The sequence below is a fragment of the Dendropsophus ebraccatus genome, chromosome 9 (genome assembly GCF_027789765.1).
Source record: "Dendropsophus ebraccatus isolate aDenEbr1 chromosome 9, aDenEbr1.pat, whole genome shotgun sequence".
NCBI lineage: Eukaryota > Metazoa > Chordata > Amphibia > Anura > Hylidae > Dendropsophus > Dendropsophus ebraccatus.
Genome location: NC_091462.1, coordinates 50,819,048 through 50,831,442, shown reverse-complemented (window position 1 = coordinate 50,831,442; position 12,395 = coordinate 50,819,048).

Sequence of the window (12,395 nt, the reverse complement as noted above, 5' to 3'; positions counted from 1 at the left end):
AGACAGAGCAGTGCCTACCTCACATATATTGAAGATAACCACAAGGCCTCTGTATTCATTTAGAACTTTTATTAGAACAGAGAACACCACTTTTAAGAGCCATTTTGGCTACTAGGAGTAAGACAACAGGTCTGGTATATCTAAGTGTTTCTAGAGGTTTCTGCATTGAAGGTATGAGCTTAAAGCGGCACTATCAGCAGGTTCGGGCCAGTGAACCTGCTGATATGAGCCAGTCACTATTTACCTCAGGATTCCCAGGCTGTCCTTATTCCTGTGGGGTGCGGTATACTGATGTTTTCTTCTAATTACTGTTATGCTAATTAGTGGGTTTCGTTTTAGCATTTGGGGCATTCCCCATGCTCCCGGAGCACCTGCTCGGCCCGTCTAGCCTGCCCCCTCCTGGCTCGCCCACAATGCATACTCATATATGCATAGCTAGGCCGCTTGTTACGGTGCATGTGCAGGAAGCAGCCCGTAACAAGTGGCCTAACTATGCATATATGAATATGCACAGTGGTTGGGCCGGAAGGAGAAGGCAGGCTAGGGCAGCCGAGCGGGTGCTCCAGGCACATGGAGAACGCCCCAAATGCTCTGAAACCGCTTATTAGCATATCAGTAATTAGAAGAAAACATCAGTATACCGCACCCCACAGGAATAATAAGGACATCCTAGGAATCCTGAGGTAAATAGCGACTGGCTCATATCAGCAGGTTCACTGGCCCAAACCTGCTTATAGTGCCGCTTTAAAGAAAGGATTTATAAAGGGAACATTGAAAAGTGTTGATTACTAGCCTTATTGTAGTTTAGACAGGGTTCACACCACGATTGTGCCGTCCAATGCAGGGATACATCGGCATCTTGGCAGAATCTGGTGCCATGGACTGGAACTGACCCCTTTTGCTTCTTTTTGCCGCACTTAAGATTTGCTCCCCTTTTGAGTCTGAGTAAAAACTGGTATTTGTGCAGTACATCACCTGACCCTAGTCACTAGCTATCTACATTCGGCAATTGGTCCATTATCAGATGGCAGAATTGTAGACAGACTTTAATGACAGTTTGTCATTTTCTGACTTATTAAGCGCAATGCTGTCATTCACATGACACGTTTGGACCAAAAGCCCCAATCCATGTTAGATGAATGTTGGCCAAACACGCTGATTTCCTTGGGGCTATCATATTAGGGCCTCCTGATGCTACTCCCCTGTTCAGTTGGTGTACAGGTTCTCTTGTCAGCCATTTGAAATGTGAATTGCAGCTGACAGATTTATGTTTTTTTTTTTTTTTTTTTTTTTTTTTTTCTTTTTTTCTAAATCTTTTTATTTTATGAAAGACAAAAATATACAAAAATCAACACAACCCAATTAAGGGAATAAGCCAATATACAGAATACATTATGCATTATACTACCCCTACCCCGCCCACCATCCCCACCCACCCTCCCAACCCTACCCCCCCCCCCCCACCCCCCAGCGAAGGAATGGAAACGAAACGGAAGGAGGGGAAAAAAAAAAAAAAAAAAACCATTAACACAGCACCACTACCCAGGAACCTCAATTGCCGATAATCATTCAGTCAACCCCCCTATTCTCCCATTTCTCCCAAGTCCTACAGAATCGCATTAATCTTCTACTGGACTGCCTTCTAGCCATAGACTTTTCATACTTATATACTCTCTCTACTAGCACTTTCCATTCATGAAAGGAGGGTGCCCCCGTCCCCATCCAATACCGGGAGATGAGAACCTTCGCAAGAGCTGTCATCTTATTTATAACCTTTCCATCTGCTGAATCATTGGAATGGGCCCCCATCAATATAGGGAATACTTCATCTATTAATTCCAACCCTAAGGAATTATCCATAAATCCTATAACCTCCCTCCAAAAAGTCTGGACAGATGGGCATTCCCAGATCAAGTGATAGATTTATGTTTAATGTATAGCCTTTTACACTGGGCTTGCGGGGTTTCTGCAGTATACTAAATTTGTGATCTACATCTTAAAGTGTAAAGGTCCCTATACACCTTTATATTTTTTGTCAGCAGCAAAATATACTGTAATGTTGCCTACAGTTATGACTAGCGATAAGCCAAATTGCGAAAATACGGTGAGTCTGAACAGTCAGCATTTGACTCCCAGTGCTTGGAAAAGTTGGATGCAGCCCTGAAAAAAAAAATGCAGACATAGGCTATCTTCACACTATGTAAAAACCACAGCCATATTTTACAACAACAGCTGTAATTTTTTAACCCCTTGCCGCAATATGATTTTCGAGGAACGTCATGTAATGCAGGTATTTCGTGCAAAATGACATTCCACGAACATTATCCTTTCCCTGCCTCCCCCTGCTGTCCCTAACGGCGATTGGGCAGCGGAAGTAAGCTGTCTTACGCAGCCTCCTCCCGCTGCCACTGTCTGGAGGGGTGCCACGCTCCCCCCGGGCAGTAAACCTGATAGGCACCGCGGTCCCGCAAGGCCTCTGTGACATGGTATAATGGCTATAAAAAAAATTAAAATTAAAAAAAGGCACCAAAATTCACCAGGTTGTTTGTCAGTCAGGTGACGCACTGCGGCCACATATGGGGGATTTCTAGAAACATTGGAATAAGAGGAATCAATAGTGAGTGGTATTTCTCAGTTAGTATTTGCTGTAATAGAGGGGAAAAAAAAGGATTGAAATAGAATATCTCCCAAAAAAAATGAAATTTTTTAATTTCCCCTCGAACTTGCTTAAATTTCTGCAAAACACCTAAAGGGTTAATAAACTTATGAAGGGTGCAGTTTTTACAGTGGAGGGATTTATGGGGATAACTAACATACAGGCACCACAAATCCACCTTAGAACTGAATTGGTCCCTAATAAAATCAGAATGTAAAATTTTCCTGAAAGTTTGAAAAATCGCTGCAAAATTTCGGAGTCTCTATCATCCTAAGAAGTAAAAGGACGTTCACCAAATGACGTCATCAAGAAATGTAAATTTTTTTAATTTTTGTGCAAATGTGTCTTTTACAAAAAACTACTGAGTGTATCAACCAAAGTATACCACAAACATAAAGAGGAATATGTCACGAAGAACCAATCTCCGAAAAACCGCTATAGTTAAAAGCATCGCAGAGTTAGGAGAGACAAGTCAGATTTGAAAAATAGGCCCAGGGCATTAAGGCCAAAACAGGCTGAAGAGGCAAGGGGTTAAACAACGGCCGTTATGAAATATAGCCGTTGTTTTTACATAGTGTGATTATAGCCATAGACGGTTTTCCTGACAGCCCTAGGGCTACATTAAACCTCTCCAACCACTGTCAAATGCCAAGCGTTTAGGTTTGAACTAACTGAACATTTGACATAAATGGAACGGCGCCGTGTGCGGGAACGGGGCCGCGGTTCAAAGAAAGAACCGCAACACCAATTTCTCTGTGGCGGTCGATTCATGTGTAATTTTAAGGAGAGTGTACCTGATGGTACATCCTCTTTAAAGGGAACCTGTCACCCCGTGTGCCGGGGTGACAGGCTCCCCACCCCCTGTTAGAGCCCCCTATACTGACCTAATCCCGCCGGGTCCCGCTTCTGGAGGTGGTCAGGTCACGGAGATCTCAGCCGCTGCAGCCCGGCGCACGCGCTGAGAGATGAGTCCAACACCCATAGAGAATGACAGGAGAGTCCAGCGCTCCGTCATTCTCTATGAGCGTTGGACTCATCTCTCAGCGCGCGCACCGGGCTGCAGCGGCTGAGATCTTCATCACCCGACCACCTCCAGAAGCGGGACCCGGCGGGATTAGGTCAGTATAGGGGGCTCTAACGGGGGGTCGGGAGCCTGTCACCCCGGCACGGGGGGTGACAGGTTCCCTTTAATATATGAGCATTTAGAGCACTATTAAAGATTAAAAAAAAGCCAGAATTGATTTTTGCTTAGCTGCTTAAAAATTGTTATAAAAATTTGAAACGTACCCTAAAATGATATAAAAAAATGTAAGCACCACGTTACTACAGACAGACTGGACCATTATACTTATAAGGACTCCACTAACTGCTGTTTATGGTCAGAGTCTGTGGCTTGGGCCAGGACACACCTTCAAGTGAAATACAGAATACATGTATAGCTGACTAGTAGACGCTACCCCTATGCTTAATATAGAAGTACACTGACCAGCAGATCTCTATTTTAGACAAAAATATGAATCAAATAAAAAATCTGAGATTTTCCTTTCAGCCACTAGGAGGGGCACCTAACCTATTGAATTATCTTACTTAGTGTTCTAAATTCATATACATATGCAAAAAAGGAGTCTGTGGAGCCTCGGTTGCGAGTCTCAAAACACGGGAATAGCCCCTTAAGCCCACACTCAGTTGCGAGTATTGGGACATAAATAGGAAAACACCAGGGTGGCCCCTTTTGTGTCAAAGAGTTTCCGTATTTATGTTCCAATATTCGCAACTGAGTGGGGCTTAAGGGGTTACCATCAGGGTGGTGTGGTGCTCTCCCCATCATGGAGGCACCCTGTGGCAAATGGCTAGGGATATCTGGCTATTCCCGTGTTTTGAGACTCACAACCGAGGCTCCACAGACTCCTTTTTGTATATTGAAATTTTGGGGGGCATCAGTAAAGACTCTTGAGTACTTCATTGGAATTATCTCACTGATCTCCTTAAGCTTAGTGATTGCTGTGTTTTGTTGGTAAATTCATATACAGACAACAGCTCCCATCCTGGTCTACAAAATCCTAGAACCAGAACCAGCATGATAGAACAATTATTACAACTTTTGATGCTAGAAATGAAAAGACCACAATTCCCATCATTCCTGGACAGCCATAGTGAACCCTTTAAGCCAAGCTTCACTTTGGCTGTCCAGGCATGATGGGAATTGTAGTTTTGCAACAGCTGGAGGGCTGAAGGTTCCCCATTCCTGCTCTAAGGCATGGGTCTTGAACATGTTGCCCTCCAGCTGTTGCAGAAATAGAATTCCCATCATGCTAAGCTTTGGCTGTCCAGGCATGATGGGAATTGTAGTTTTGCAACAGCTGGAGGGCCGCGAGTTTGACACTTCTGGTCTAAGTAGCTATATAGTAGAGAGATTTTACTCATCCTTCCACTGTCTAGTTTCAGTTTATGCTATCTAGTGATCTGGTCTATGTTCTCATATACTGACCACAAACAAATATCCTAAAAAAGGAAGGGGAACTGATACATACAGCATTAAATATTAAAAATGGAAAGTTGCAGACTAACCTTTATTTATATCAAACTGGAAAAACACCTAGATGAAATTAGAATAAATTTACAGGTCAGGCACTTTAGATATCAATGTGTTAAAGTCTTAAGGTCCCCATACACCTCTTGTTGGCTCTAGCCACCACTTGCAGTGGTGTCAGCTGCCTGTATATGGTGTATGGGGCTCTCCCGGCTGACAACTGACCGATTATGTTGGTGGAAAAAAGAAGTCGGCCATGATGGAAAATTAATGCCTGATCCCTTTTTTCTGGGAGAGATAAGCCGCAGCCAGTGCTGTTTGATTGCAGCCTAAAGGTGAAGTATTGTATTGCCCCCAAAAGTTATACAAATTAACAATACACACTTATTATGGCAAATGCTTATAAAGTGCTTTTTTCCCTGCTCTTACCGCTGCATCAAGGTTTCACTTCCTGGATAACATGGTGATGTCACGACTCGACTCTCAGAGCTGTGCAGGCTGTGGCTGCTGGAGAGGATGATGGCAGGGGGACACTGAGGGACACAGGGCACTGGAGGAACACTGAGCATCCCTCTGTCATCATCCTCTCCAGCAGCCACAGCCCGCACAGCTCTGGGAATTGGGTCGTGACATCACCATTTTATCCAGGAAGTGAAGCCTTGATGCAGTAGTAGGTGCAGGGAAAAAAGCACTTTATAAATATGTCCCGTAATAAGTGTATATTGGTAATTTGTATAACCTTTGGGGGGCAGTACAATACTTTAATAAAAATTTTCGCCGGACTTCACCTTTAACCCTCCCCATAGAGAAAACAGGATCGCTCGGCCATTCCTAACGTTTCTAAGCATGGGGAGTTTGGGGGAAATAACTGACGACCGGACGAACAATTGTAAAAAGGCCATAAGCCTATAATATATCAGAGTATCTAATACTATAACTGATAACTAGGATAATGATGGATATCACCTATACCTAAACCTATCAGGTTTCTTTTTGTGTTTGGGCCTTATTACAATGAGCGATTATCTGGCGAATCTGACTAATTCGGGCAGCTATCACTCCATGTAATAAAGACAGCGATCAGCTGAGGAATAGATCATCAGCTGATCGTTTACTTTCATATTAAAAAATCAATGGCAGCCAGCTGCACATCTCCATAGGAATAAATAGAACTGCGGGTCATGTGCCGTACCCCAGCTGTATTCATAACAAAGAAGTCCGGGCCCAATACAGAGATCAGCAGGGAGAACCAAGGTTGGACCCCGCAATCTCTTACTTTTCCTGGATAGGGGAAAAGTTACTTTTCCCAGATAACCTCTCATAATGTCACACAGTACTCGGACGACACACAATCTTTGTGCCTCCTCTGACCAAGATCACTTTCTTTTTCTTTTCAGATGTCCAATGTAGATATCTAAAAGACAAGAATTTTCTTCATTGTTGATGTGAGCTTCACACAAACATTAAATATATACAATATTAGTACACAAGTAGTAAAAATTTTTTTACTACTTGTGTACTAATATTGTATATATTTATTATATTTTATGTTTGTAAATACTAATAATATGTTTGTTTGTCATTTGCATGTAGCTGCCGCTGGATATTTCCTATATTATCCAGCTCAGGTTGTTGCTCGTGACTTGTGTTCCAGTTTCCATGCCGACGCTGACGCCGAATTGTAGCGCCGTACGTCCACGTCATCTGTGTGGGCCGACATACCTGTATATGAGTTAGATAGCGTTCACATTGTATTAGACAGTTGAGAAAGGCGGACCACGCCGAAACGCGTCCTGTTTATTCTTTACGTGCACCTCCATATGGAATAAAGTATTTAATTGCAAAGTTATGCTGAGTGAGTGCCGGGAATCTTCTCCATTGAGCTTGTTCTAAAAGAACATCAATTCAAGTGATCAATGCAAAAATGTTAAAAAAAAAGTTTTTTTTTTCAGATATATTCTAAAAAACACTATAAAAATTCAGATCAGATTAAAAAATTGTAAATAAAAAAACAAATATAAATAAACATACTTGGTTTATTAAAATATAACATTTATTATCCCACATGGTGAATGGTGTAAACTTAAACATAAAAAAGTTTTTTTTTTTCTTTGAAGGATACTTTTTGGGAGTTGTAATGTATAGTTTCTTTCAGTATCATATTAGGGTAAGATGGAACGTTTTGAACACTTTTTAATATTTTTTTTTCTGATATACCACTCCTGCATTGCAATGGTATCGACGGAACCTGAGTGGGATTTCAGCAGGGCCTGGCAATGTATGCTGAGCCCTCCATGTCCCACACACAGGAAGGGGTTGGAATAAAGAAACACTACAGGCCTCAGACACAGAAGACCCTAAGCCCTGCTTTGACACTTGAACAGGTAATATAAAAAGGTATTTTAATGGAAATAAAAAGACAATGCTCACAGGTATAATTGTAATATATTTATTGAGATGTACAGTACAGTACGTAGGTTCAGTCTGCATTCTGGAGGTGACACATTCACTTTAGTGTAACTCCTACATTGCTGCTTTCTTTTTTATTTCCACAGCACCTTGCAAACCCTGTGCATATGTAACCCCTTCTTCTCTCTACATGCCAACTATAGTAGTGTACTGAGTAAATCATCACCCAGCACTGTGCAGCCTGCTCAGTGAACCACCTTCACCAGCACTAGATCAAAGCATAGTAGTAAGGACTGAATGTTGTGCTGTGATTTCCCAGACTACTGAGGAATGACATGCCTGTGTGTGTGTATTAGGGCCCTATTAGGGTTATATGCACACTATACAAATCTCGTGGATAACTTCCAGCAGATTCGTAAATTATCTGCGTGATTTCTGTAGTGTGCACATACCCTAAGAGGGCTTAATAGTATGTTCACACATTCAGGTTTTTAATTGAGATTAATGAAAACACAGCCAGGAATGGATTTAAAATGAGGAGAAATCTCAGTCATTCCTTCATGACCTGTTCTTTCCATTTATAATCTGTTACTGGCTTTTGCTTCAAGACTTGCAATTAAAAATCTGTGTGAACACCCTAAAGCTATGTTCCCATAACAGGGACATACCGTCCTGTATCAGGGAAAAGAGTCCATCTGTTGATGAGGGCCGCTTATAATGATTATTATTTGTGGCTGTCAATATTAATAGGCAAACGCTTTTACCTGCTCCCCCCGCTCCGATCACCTCCGCCGCCCTGTCCGCGAGCATACGTTACCTGCTCCGTGTAGCAGGTCTTCAAATTCCCGGCTCCCCTCTTCAGCGCATTGACTGGCTGAAGAGATGAGCCGGGAATTTCAAACGGCCCCCCTCAGCCAATCAGTGCTCCTCTTCAGCACCGATTGGCTGAAGGGGAGCCGTTTGAAATTCCCGGCTCCCCTCTTCAGCCAATCAATGCACGGCAGCACTGATTGGCTGAAGAGGGGCCGTTTGAATTTCCCGACTCCCCTCTTCAGCCAATCAGTGCTGCCGTGCATTGATTGGCTGAAGAGGGGAGCCAGGAAATTCAAACGGCTCCTCTTCAGCCAATCTGCCAAAGATTTGAAGCCAAAACCAGGAGCAGACTATAAGCAGAGATCAGGTCATAAAGGAAAGCCTGAGATTTCTCCTCTTTTCAAATCCATACCTGGCTTTGGCTTCAAATATTTGGCAGATAATCTTTCTGTGTAAATGGACCCTTATGCTGGGTTTACACGGAATGATAATTCGCCCAATCGTACGATTAACGATGTCGGAGTAACATTTTTTTTTATACATAACGATCAGCGTTTAGATGGTACGATATATCGTACGGAAAAATCATTTTGCGATCGTTCTAAGATCGCCCGCCTGCAGCCTGGCCCCCCACCCGGCCACGCATCCTACAGCCCCCCCCTGCCGACCCGATCGCCACGAGCATACCTTACCTGCTCAGCGTAGCGGGTGTTCGAAATACCCGACTCCCCTTTTCAGTGCATTGATTGGCTAAAGAGGGGAGCCGGGAATTTCAAACAGCTCCTCTTCAGCCAATCAGTGCTGACGTGCATTGATTGGCTGAAGAGGGGAGTCGGTGTTTGAAATTCCCGGCTCCCCTCTTCAGCCAATCAATGCACTGAAGAGGGGAGCCGGGAATTTTGAACACCCGCTACGCCGAGCAGGTAAGGTATGCTTGTGGCCGGGGCAGCGGGGGTGCTGATCGTCCAGCGAGGGTGGCGAACGAGCCGGCGCAGGGGGCTGTAGGATGCGTGGCCGGGCTGCGGGCGGCCGGACTTTAGCGACGTCCGTTTACACTGAACGATCTGCAAATTTTTTGCGAACGATCAACGACGATTTGAGAACATGTTGAAAGATCAAAATGAACGATTTCTCATTCTGCGTTTGATTGTTCGCTGTGTTTACACGTACGATTATCGTTCGAATTCGACCATTATCGTGCGAATTTGCACGATAATCGTTCTGTGTAAAGGCAGCATTACAGAGAATGATGTTTAAGTCATGTCACAACAACCCAATCAACCAACAACCATTTTCTCATTAATCGGCTGATCGATATGGCTACTACAGTGTGTGCAGAATTATTAGGCAAGTTGTATTTGAGAGGATTCTTGAACAACTATGTTCTCAATCAAGCCAAAAGACTATTTGGCTTTTTGAGCAAGATATCTGTTTGTGCAGGTAACTATTACTGTGTAGAATTATTAGGCAACTTAATAAAAACCAAATATATCCCCGTATCACTTCTTTATTTTCACCAGGTAAACCAATAGAACACAAAATTTAGAAATAAACATTTCTGATATTTAAAAACAAATCAGTGACCAATGTAGCCTTGACACTCAAAAGCCTTCCATCCAGATTCTGTCAGTTGCATGATCTTTTTAGGATCAAGCAATGCGTGCAGCAGCCACCACAGCCTCCCACTGTTCAGAGAGGCATACTGTTCTTCCTCCCTGTAGATCTCACATTTTATGAGGGACCACAGGTTCTCTATAGGGTTCAGATCAGGTGAACAAGGGGGCCATGTCATTATTTTTTCTTCTCCTTTTCTGGCCAGCCATGCTGTGGAGTATTTGGATGCATGGGATGGAGTGTTGTCCTGCGTGAAAATCATGTTTTTCTTTAACCACTGTACCACTTCTTGAGGAAGGTGTCTTCCAGAAACTGTCAGTAGGTCTGAGAGTTGAGCTTCACTCCATCCTCAACCCGAGAAGGTCCCACAAGTTCATCTTTGATTAGACCGGCCCATACTAGTACCCCACCTCCATCTTGCTGGCATCTGGAGGCGGTGTGGAGCTCTCTGCCCTTTAGTGATCCAGCCTCAGGTCCATCCATCTGGCCCATCACCAAGAGTCACTCTCATTTCATCAGTCCGTAAAACCTTAGAAAAATCAGTCTAAGGGTCCTATTCCACAGGCCAAGGAGGGCCCGATCAACAATGTAAACAAGCAGCGATCTGCTAGATCGCCCCTCGTTTACTGGGCCTATTCCACGGCCCGATGATCGTTGAGCGAGGGCTGCAAGGACATCGTTACCTGACCGGCCACAGAGTGGCCGGACAGCCCCGGGACCCGGGGATGAAGACAGCGCGGTGAAGAAGCCTGGACAGGTAATGTATTACTGCTGCTTGTCAAAATCGTCGGTCGCCCGCCGTGCACCGCTATTCAACTGTAGCGATGTGCGGTGGGGGAACGATGATTTTAAGTCCGGCCCTAAATGAACGATCAGCCGATAACACGATCATCGGCTGATCGTTCTCTCTATTTCACCGAATGATAATCGGCCGAATCGGGCCAAATGGGGCCGATCCGACCGATTATCGTTACTGTGGAATAGGGCCCTAAGGGTGCGTTCACACGTACAGGATCCGCAGCAGATTTGATGGTGCAGATCTGATGCTTTGTTCAGTTGCTTAGATGAAAATCCGCTGCGGATCCGGTACGTGTGAATGTACCCTTAAGATATTTCTTGGCCTAGTCTTAACGTTTTATCTTGTTTCTCGTTTTTTTAACCTTGTGCTTTTTGATACTCCAGTAACTTTGTAGCTCTGAAATATGGCAAAACTGGTGGCTAATGGCATCTTGGCAGCTTCACATTTGAATTTCCTCAATTCATGGGCAGTTATTTTGCGCCTTTTTTTTTTAACACGCTTCTTGCGACCCTGATTTACTTACTGCATAAAAAATACCCCCCAAGTTATACTAATATATCCAACTGCACGTTACCACTTAATTTCTAATCAGCCAATCACATGGCGGCAACTCAGTGCATTTAGGCATGTAGACATGGTCAAAACAATCTCCTGCAGTTCAACCCGAGCATCAGTATGGGGAAGAAAGGTGATTTGAGTGCCTTTGAACGTGGCATGATTGTTGGTGCCAGAAGGGCTGGTCTGAGTATTTCAGAAACTGCTGATCTACTGGGATTTTCACGCACAACCATCTCTAGGGTTTACAGAAAATGGTCCGAAAAAGAAAAAACATCCAGTGAGCGGCAGTTCTGTGGGCGGAAATGCCTTGTTAATGCCAGAGATCAGAGAAGAATGGGCAGAATGGTTCGAGCTGATAGAAAGGCAACAGTGACTCAAATAGCCAACAGTTACAACCAAGGTAGGCAGAAGAGCATCTCTGAACGCACAGTACGTCGAACTTTGAGGCAGATGGGCTACAGCAGCAGAAGACCACACCGGGTGCCACTCCTTTCAGCTAAGAACAGGAAACTGAGGCTACAATTTGCACAAGCTCATCGAAATTGGACAGTAGAAGATTGGAAAAACGTTGCCTGGTCTGATGAGTCTCGATTTCTGCTGCAACATTCGGATGGTAGGGTCAGAATTTGGCGTCAACAACATGAAAGCATGGATCCATCCTGCCTTGTATCAACGGTTCAGGCTGGTGGTGGTGGTGTCATGGTGTGGGGAATATTTTCTTGGCACTCTTTGGGTCCCTTGGTACCAATTGAGCATCGTTGCAACGCCACAGCCTACCTGAGTATTGTTGCTGACCATGTCCATCCCTTTATAACCACAATGTACCCAACATCTGATGGCTACTTTCAGCAGGATAATGCGCCATGTCATAAAGCTAGAATCATCTCAGACTGGTTTCTTTAACATGACAATGAGTTCACTGTACTCAAATGGCCTCCACAGTCACCAGATCTCAATTCAAAAGAGCATCTTTGGGATGTGGTGGAACGGGAGATTCGCATCATGGATGTGCAGCC